We start from the raw sequence: 9226 nt of genomic DNA on the forward strand, positions 1-9226 counted from the left end.
TAAATCTAAGGCATGAAACAATAAAAATCCCCAAAGAAAGTGTGGGGAAAACACTTGAAGATAGCAGCCTGGGGAATGGTTTTATGGAAGAAGACTTCCATAGCAATTGCAACAACAACAAAAATAAACAAGAGGGACTTAAACAAACTGAAAAGCTTCTATACAGCTAAAGAAGGAATAACCAAAGCAAACAGACAACCTTCATAATGGGAAAATATATTTGCATATTATGAATCAGACAAAAGCTTTATAACTAGGATCTACAGAGAATGCAAATTAATCAACAAAAAAAGAGCCAAAAATTCCATAAACCACTGGGCAAGAGACATGAATAGAAACTTTTCTAAAGAAAATGAATGACTAACAAACATATGAAAAAATGTTCATCATTCCTAATCATCAGAGAAATGCAAATGAAAACTACCCTGAGATATCACACAACCCCTGTAAGAATGGCCCACATAACAAAGTCTCAAAGCTGCAGATGCTGACATAGATGTGGAGAGAAGGGAACACTTTTACACTTCTGGTGGAACTGCAAATTAATACAACCTTTTTGGAAAGAAGTATGGAGAATCCTCAAAGAACTCAAGTTAGACCTCTCATTTAATCCTGCAATCCCATTACTAGGCATCTACCTAGAAGAAAAAAATCCTTTTATCATAAGGACATTTGCACTAGATTGTTTATCAAGGCTCAGTTTATGATTTCCAAATTGTGGAAACAACCTAAATGCCCACCAACACAAGAATGGATGAACAAGGTGTGGTATATGTATACCATGGAATACAGTTCAGCCATTAAAAAAGATGTAGACTTCATATCTTCTGCATTAACCTCTACAGAGCTGGAACACATTCTTCTTAGTAAAGCATCACAAAACAGAGAAGCAAGAATATAATGTACTCAATTCTAATATGAAGGCAATAGATGAGCTAATACAGGGGGTGGGGCTAGGAAAATAAGGGAGGAGAGAGGGGGTCATGGTGTATGGTACACCTCTTGGGGGTAGGACTCAATTATAAGAGGGATTTTATCTGACAAATGCAATTAGCATCACCTAATTCTTTGTATCTTCAATGTGAATCTCAAACAATAAAAAAAAATTTTCTTTTTAAATTTTAAAGACCAATGTTGAACTTCCAGAGTTGAAGACAGTAATGACTAGGTGGGATTAACAGCAGATTAAACACACTAGAAGAAAAAGTTGGTAAGACAAAGCAATAAAAATTATCCTAAATGGAACACACAGAGAAGAAAGATTTTTAAAAAATGAGTAGAGCTTCAGTGAACTGTGAGACAGTCACTTCAGCCAGCCTAATATATATGTAATTGGACTCCCCAAAAAAGAAGAGAGACAAGAGAAAACAGAGAAATATTTACAAACTTAATTACTGAATATTTCCAAATTTTATGAAATCTATCCTAAAAGTTCAGAACACAGTTCCTAAAAGTTCAGTGAAACCCAAGCATAAAGCAGCGAAGAAAACTATTATCAAGGCAAATTATCTAATTGCTTAACTAGTGAGATAATGAGAACATCCCAAAAGGATCCAAAGAAAATGACACTTTATATACAGAGGAACAAATACCACAGACAACTTCTCATTAGAAGCAAGGCAAGCCAGATGGCAAAGAGCAATATTCTTTTTTTTTTTTTTTTTTGAGACAGAGTCTCACTAGGTCACCCTCAGTAAAATGCCATGGCGTCACTACTCACAGCAACCTCAGACTCTTGGGCTTAAGCAATTCTCTCGCCTCCGCCTCCCAAGTAGCTGGGACTACAGGTGCCTGCCACAACACCTGACTACTTTTTGTTGCACTTGTCATTGTTGTTTAGCTGGCCCAGGCCGGACTCCAACCCACCAGCCTCAGTGTATGTGGCTGGCGCCATAACCACTATGCTACAGGTGCTGAGCCAGGGAGCAACATTTTTAAAGTAATAACAGAAAAATTATCAACCATTCTGTACACAGCAAAAGTATCTTTCAGAAATGAAGGTAAAATAAAGACTTTTCCAGATGCATAGAAGCTGAGAAAATTCACCAACACACACTCATGGTTAAAGGAAGTCCTTTACCCACAAGGAAATTGCTACCAAATGGAAATCTGGGCCCACGCAAAGGAACGAAGAACATCCGTAGTAGAAAGGAAAATATTTTTTTTTCTCATTTTCAAACTTTGTAAAAAAGATAACTGACTCTTAAAAGGAAAAATAATAATGAATTGTGAGGTTTACAACATGACAAGAGCACAAAGGCTGAGCGGGGTGAGAGGAGTACACTGTCGTAGGCTCTTTTACTAAATATGAAGACAAGAAGACACAAGAATAAAAAGGCAAGTTGTACACTGGGAGAAAAATAACTCACACAGGACTGATACTGAGATCATTAAGAACTGTTAACACATAATAACAACTCAGGCAACCCAGTGTTGGTTGAAAATAGGTGAAAGATTTGAACAGATATTTCGTCAAAGGAGACAAACCATTAACAGATGAGCACAGGACAAGATGCTCATTAGAGATTACAGAAATGAAAATTGAAAGCACATTGAAATATCACTACACATTCACCAGAAAGATACAAGGCAGAAGACCAGCTATAGCAAGTGCTGGCAAGGTATTTACTAAGCAGAGTTCTCGTCTGTGGCTGCTAAGGTACAATATGATACAACCACTTGTTGGCTTCTTATGACCCAGCCAATCCATCCCTAGGTATTTTCCCAAAAGAAATAAAAGATTTGTTCCCAAAAGGTGGGAGGGAGTTGCACACAAATATTTATAACATTCATATCTATAGTAGCCTAAACCTGGAAACACAAATGTTCATCAACAAGTGAATGAATAAACAAATTTTGATATGTGAGGTTGGACAGTTAACTGCTACATACATCATTGCTAGATGTTTCTATGACCATCTTCAAAGCATTCCACTTGTGAAGCTCTTCCCTGACACCAGCACCCAGTCCACCCTTCAAAACAATTTTGGAATTCTTTTCCTGGAATGACCATCAGATGGTTGTTGCATGAGGTAGGACAATTAAGTTCATGAATTTGTCCAAGAAAAAGTGCTTTGAAGGGTGGACTAAGTGCTGGCTGGTCCATCGCTTGCTAAAAGGAGCTCTTCAAGGGTTATGGTAGTGATATTCAGCAAAGAGGTGTGTAGCCATTTTTCTAGAGTGAGTTTGTGAACTTAACTGTCTGACCTCATATCTATATAATGGAATACTATTCAACAATAAACAGGAGTGAACAAATAATACTCATAACAAGGGTGAATCTCCAAAAAAAAAAAACTGTGCTAACCTAAATGAGCCAAGCAAAAAAAGGAGTACTTTCTGTATGTTTCTGTTCATAAAAAATAAGAAAAAGTGCAAACTAGTCTATAATTACAGAAAGCAAATCACCCTTAGCTGTCTGAGAATAGGATTTAGGAAGAAGGACAGATTAAACAAGGATACAAACTAACTTTTGGGGGGTGCTGGATATGTTCATTATCTCCATTGTGGTCATAATTACAAGTATCTGTCAAAATAGCAAATTGTTTGCTTTAACTATGTAGTTTATATCAATTATAACTCAACAAAGCTCTTTTTGAAAACTATAACTAAAATTATAACTCAATAAAGCTCTTTTTAAATCTTTCAGAATAAAAGCACTTATGAGATAGCAAATATTAATGGCCGTTTAGCATCTTTGAATCAGTTGTCGTTGACCTCATTCTGCCAGAGACCAGCAATGGAAGCTGAGTCCACTCCACAATCCTCAGGGGCCTCACTTTCTGGCCTTGCACACATTTTCCTGAACATTTCCAGTAGAGCGAACAGGCGTTGGCTCCAGACCCCTTTATCTACAAGCCCCTCGCTTACCCTCAGCTCTGATCCTCGTGAGCAGGTTTGAGATCCTGAGTCAGCAGGTTGAGGCGGCAGAAACTGAACGCATCTGAGCATCGCAGACTCCAGCGTGTCATCAGCGGGATCAGTGGGTAATCAGGTCCCCACCACTGGGTCCTACCCAGGGCGCATCACCCGCTCCCATCTCTTTCTCCTCATTCCTCACTGTATGTTTTAAGTGGTTCAATACTCCGTGCCATTCTTGCGTCTTAATGTGGTTGAGTCTTTCAGCGTCTGCTCCTGAGGCTGCTGTGCCATCAAGCAGCTTCACCTGGGAAGTGAGCATTATTCAGAGTAGAAGAGACTTCTGCTTTTCCCCACACATCAGTTCATTTTGTCGTCTGACCCACTGAGCAGTAAAATCTTTTGGTCACAGTAGCCGACCTCTTTCCAAAGCTGTCCTATCTCCTTTAATGGATAAAGTCCTGACTGGAAGGATTCTGTGGTGTCCACTTCTTCATCGCTGTACCTGAATCGTTGGCTTTGAGAACAGAAAATGCTAGATTCCAATCTATTATCTTGCTCTGATTGCGCAAGTTCCCTGAAACTCGTTATCAGGAAATGTATTAGAAATCTAGATTTCTCAGGTGTAGAAATCTATAGAACAGGAATTAAAAACCTCTTCCTGGTTGTTTTAATGACCAAATGACACTTTCTGGTGCCTGGTATGGAGCTTGACACAGAGTAACTACAAATGTCCACGCTATTTGCCTTCTTTCCTTCCCCCTGACTTTGCCAGAATCCCACAGCTATTCCTTCTCTTCCCTTTCAGCTCTGGACGTGAGCTGCAGACCACCTGTGCTGTCCTCCGGGTCAGCTCCTTCCTTCCCGGGCTCGGCCCTACTGTTGGGAGCAGAAGGCTTTGGGCAAGACCCAGAAACCACGCAGAAGAGGGAGGGACTCCTTTAGAGCATCCCGAGCAGCCATTGGTCGCTGGCTGTTGCTAGGTCGAGTAGGGAGGGACTTCCCCCTGGGATTGGCAGGAAAAGGGACAACACAAATGAAGGGCCAATCCACAGGGGCCAGTCAGTTAGGGTTTTAAAAAGCCAATCAGTGGAAGTCAGGGAGGTTTGAAGCACCCAATCAGAGTTTGCCAGCAGGTTTCCCGGGGCAGACAAGTCTTAAAGGCCCAACCCAGCCTCCATGGAACTGCTGGGCACCTTTCCTCTGGTTTGGAGGCTTTTCGGGCTTCGTCTAATAAACTCTCCTAGGCCCGTCTGTCTCTAACAAACTATCCTACTGCACCTGCTTGCCTGTGCTCCGTGAATTCGTTCTTCAGTTCCTGAGACCAAGAACATGGCCAGGGAGACACTGGCATCACCTCCGCAGCCTGGCAGGGCAGGTGGCCGTCCCTCTGCCTGCTCTTGTCTACGGGGCACCAGGGACACCCAGGCCCAGGCTCTGCTTTCTGGGCTTCGTCCTCATCCGCCCCTCCCTCTGCCAGGGAGCCAGCCAAAGCTCCCCTCACTGAGGACAGAATACAAAGGTCAGTGAAAGGACCAAGCCACAACGGCAAGTGCGGGAAAAGAAGCAGTAGCTGAAGGCCTTGTGGTTAGCAGCGTGGAGCTGGGAGGTGGTTTTGTTAAGAATTAGTGCCTTGGCTGCTCCCATCCAGTTTCTATGCAAAATGACCTCCTGCTTCTGAGATGAAGATGCTTCTAATAGGAGATGCTGTTACCTTCCAGGGAGACGTGGCTCAGAGGGACAGCTGCTGCCTGCTGATTCGAGGACCCAAGCACCTGTCCGAGCTTCCCTCCCTCGCGAAGCTCACCGCCTCCAGGACCTCCTCTCTGCTCCACGTGGCCGGCCCCATCCTCCCTGCTCCAGATCACCGGCTCTGGGTGGGAAAATCCTTTCCCACTTGGGCAAGGGAAAGAGCTCGTTTGAGCTGATGTTTGGGATGAAGCCTTTCTTCTTGCACTGTACGGGCGCACTGTCTGTGCTTTTGTCCTGGCTAAAGTCCTGCTTTCTAGGAGGTGAATGTACTGAAGATAGAGGAGAAGGAGGGGTGGGGAAAGGAGGAAGATAAGTGGGAGGAAGGGGCAGATGAAGGAGGAGGAGGGGCAGCAGAAACAGAAGCCACAAAACACGAAATGTACATGGAGGTACACAGTTTCCTTTGGAAGTAAGAAAAATATACTATTAATTTTTTCATAGTGTCAAGTTCTTTGCTGAAATTTTAGAGAATTCCCAATCTTCCCCTTTGGAACACGTAAACTTTCAAAGGCAGTGATTGCTGTTTCTTTATTGTTTATTTTTACTTATTGTTCATACCAGTTATCTGAGCTTCTAGAGAAAATTAAAGGTACCACGCACTCCAGATTTGACCAGTCCAGTTCAGCTTCTGTGTTAGAATATTTTTTGAACACAGGCACTTTTCTCAATGGGAAATCACAGCTGAGGTTCCTCAAACTCAGTTTAGGATAAACAACTTGAATAAAATTAGAAGTATAAAAATTGACATAACCTCACTTTTCTAACATCTCCCTTTCCTCCTCGTCAGCTGAGGAAAACAGTAAACTGAATTTTTTTACCTTTCTCATCTTTTCCTTTTTCTGCTAATAAAACTATTTGTGAACCACTTATCAGGACAGACTGAGTTGCATCTGGAGTGAGAATTAGATGAGCTGGGAATTCACTCAGCGCTCATGAGGCCAGTTTCGAATATTGGTGACATACCCAGGTCAGCAACGCTCCTGGGCCTGAGCAGAAAGGCAGTCACAACAGGGCGGCCTCCCCACCATTCTTCCTGGGTTACAGCATAAACCCAGAGATGAGACAAAGTGGGCACTTCCCACCACTATCTTCACCCGCTGTCATTGAGGCAGAGGGCCCCAGAGCCTGGAAGCAGGACTTTGTGTATCAGCCATAGAATCAAATCAACCTTTTGACAAACAAAATTCTTTGAATCCCCACCACTGATTTCAGAGAGTCAAATAATGCCAACCCATCATGGTAATGGGGACATTGTTCAGTTTCAGTCTATTAGAATTGGTATCTCTATGTATTTTTACATCGGTGGACACTATTGCAAACTATTAAAAGGTAGTACTCATAAGTTTTTTAAGGTGAGGGTACAGCACTGTGCAAAGGTCAGAATTAGACTGAGAAAGTGGGGTCAAGAGTGAGCCCTTATGTCTGACGGCCACGCTGGAAGTCAGTCGCTTTGTTTCTCGCTGTTTCTCTTCCAAGGCCAAGTCCAGGGGAAAGAACCTCAGTAGAGGTTTTCTTGAGAATCACAGAATGTATTACTCTAGTCTGTATTATTAAGAGGGGAAAAAAATACCAAGACCGAGGAAACACCTACTAATTATAAAGCTAAAGTAAGATGGACTGTGATTCTTTGTTTCTGTGTAGACTAAGCTTTCCCACTTGGTGTACCCAGAGCAGCTCTCTGTCAGCCTCCAACAGTCGGCAACAAATCGGGGGAGATGGGGCAGCTCTGGCAAGAATGACAAAGGACATGGAAGTATTTACAGGAAAATTATTATAAGACAAATGCAATAAGCCTGAAAAAAGTAATACTTCAAATAAGATAATTTAAAGGTTGAAACATGCATGACTCAGGGATTTCCTTTTATTTTCTTCAAAGAAAGTGCACTTTTTAAAATTCCCTTGACATTTGAATAAAATTCTCAAAGCTAAGAAGAAGTACTTATTAGCAGACCCAGGAAAATCACATAAAGCAAGAACATTTTTGACTGCTCAGAGGTATTTGATGGAAAGATTAAAAACATAAGTCTTTTTCCAACCTATTGATTTTTTATGTAGTATGTTTTCTTTGGGGGGGGTTCAGAAATGTATGGCTTTTTTATTATACTAGTCATCATCATTAAGGCAACAATGTAAGTGAAAGAAGATAAGAAAACATTAACCTATAGGACCGTTATTCTGCAAAGTATTAGAAATGTAAAGCAGCTGGGAAAATGGATCACAAGACATGTTATTTTTCTAAGTAACCCAATAACATTGTTGCTATCCATTACCTACAACTCTGAGTAAGATAAGACAGGTTAATATTGGTCCAAAATAATACTTCAGTCAGTCTACAACACTCAACGCAAAAAATATGGAACCCATTCACGAATTTGCGTGTCATCCTTGCACAGGGGCCGTGCTAATCTTCTCTGTATCATTCCAATTTTAGTATATGTGCTGCTGAAGCAACCACTTATGTAGTATGTTTCCATGTTACTTTTCAACACAGCGTACTATTGTGCTTTGTTCTTTTTTTAGGTAATTTACAGTATTTAACACTTTATGTTTCAGTGTATTTTATCTTAAAGGTTAATTTATATGAGAGTTTTACAGGTTTTTAAAGTTTAAAACTTTTAAAGGTATTCTTACCAACAATATTTATGAGAAGAGAAACTTTCTTTCACAAAGAACGGTTAATCTCGGCCTTCTTCCGAGGGCTTGGTAGGAAAGCATGTCATTGTAATAAGCCTGACAAATTTTTATCATTTCCAGCCACTTTTAGGGTTTTATACACCTGAGAGGCCTGGTAGAACTCATTCTTTTTAAACTGTTTTATTTCATTTTAAAGGAATTTTTATTTGAAATCCAAGACACATTTCCTAAGGAAAGGTATCATGGTGGATGACTTTTCCTCACCGTACCACAAATCTCTCCCAGCTTTCAGTTTCCACCTTTCTGGGTGTCTTCTCTCTGCTGGGAGCTGCACCATTATTAGGCTAATTCTGATTAGCCCAAGGGTGGTGCCTTAAAAGGTCTTCTCTTTAAGAAAGTGTAAACTTCCTCAAGTTTAAAGCAAAACCAAATGCAAGTTACCAAATTCTATTTTGTTATTTCATTTTAAAAGAAAAAACATGGTGTTTCTTTTTTTTTAATGAGAACAAAAACTATCAGAAAAATAAGCACTTAAGTGAAAAGCAATTGCTGCTATTTTTTATAAAATAAAGTACACATTTATAACCAACAGAATTTCCAGAGATACTTGTGTCTGTAGAGCTTCATTTTTAACTTCATTCTGTTTTCTGAATTATTTTCAATATGTTTGCATTGCTTGTACAATGAAAAACACCCCCAAAATTTTTCAAATAAACATTAACCGACTTGAATTAAACTTCCTTTGGTTTTTACTGTAATCTCTTGTTCATAACTCAGACGCAGCAAACATACCAGTTTATAATAACATTAATGAGTATAAAATTCCTGGAAAGTATTTTGTTTTTCAATATCTAGAAGACTTTTAAGGAACAAATGAGTTTTATTTTACACAAATAGGAAACCAGCTTTTTTACCTTATTGAGGAAAGGAAAAGCTGCACTGGACAGAAATGTCCAGAGGCACCTGCAGAGCAGCAGTGGAC

General features: G+C 40.4%; 1 non-coding gene across 1 annotated transcript; it reads right to left on the bottom strand.

Annotated features, from left to right (window-relative positions):
- Nucleotides 1–7957: 7957 nt before the first annotated feature.
- LOC111721951 lies at nt 7958–8061 on the bottom strand. Its single transcript, XR_002770930.1, has one exon. It is a non-coding gene; the product is annotated as a U6 spliceosomal RNA (small nuclear RNA).
- Between the last annotated feature and the right edge of the window lie 1165 nt (nt 8062–9226).

The sequence above is a fragment of the Otolemur garnettii genome, unplaced genomic scaffold (genome assembly GCF_000181295.1).
Source record: "Otolemur garnettii isolate 467f Iridium unplaced genomic scaffold, OtoGar3 scaffold00205, whole genome shotgun sequence".
Lineage (NCBI taxonomy): Eukaryota > Metazoa > Chordata > Mammalia > Primates > Galagidae > Otolemur > Otolemur garnettii.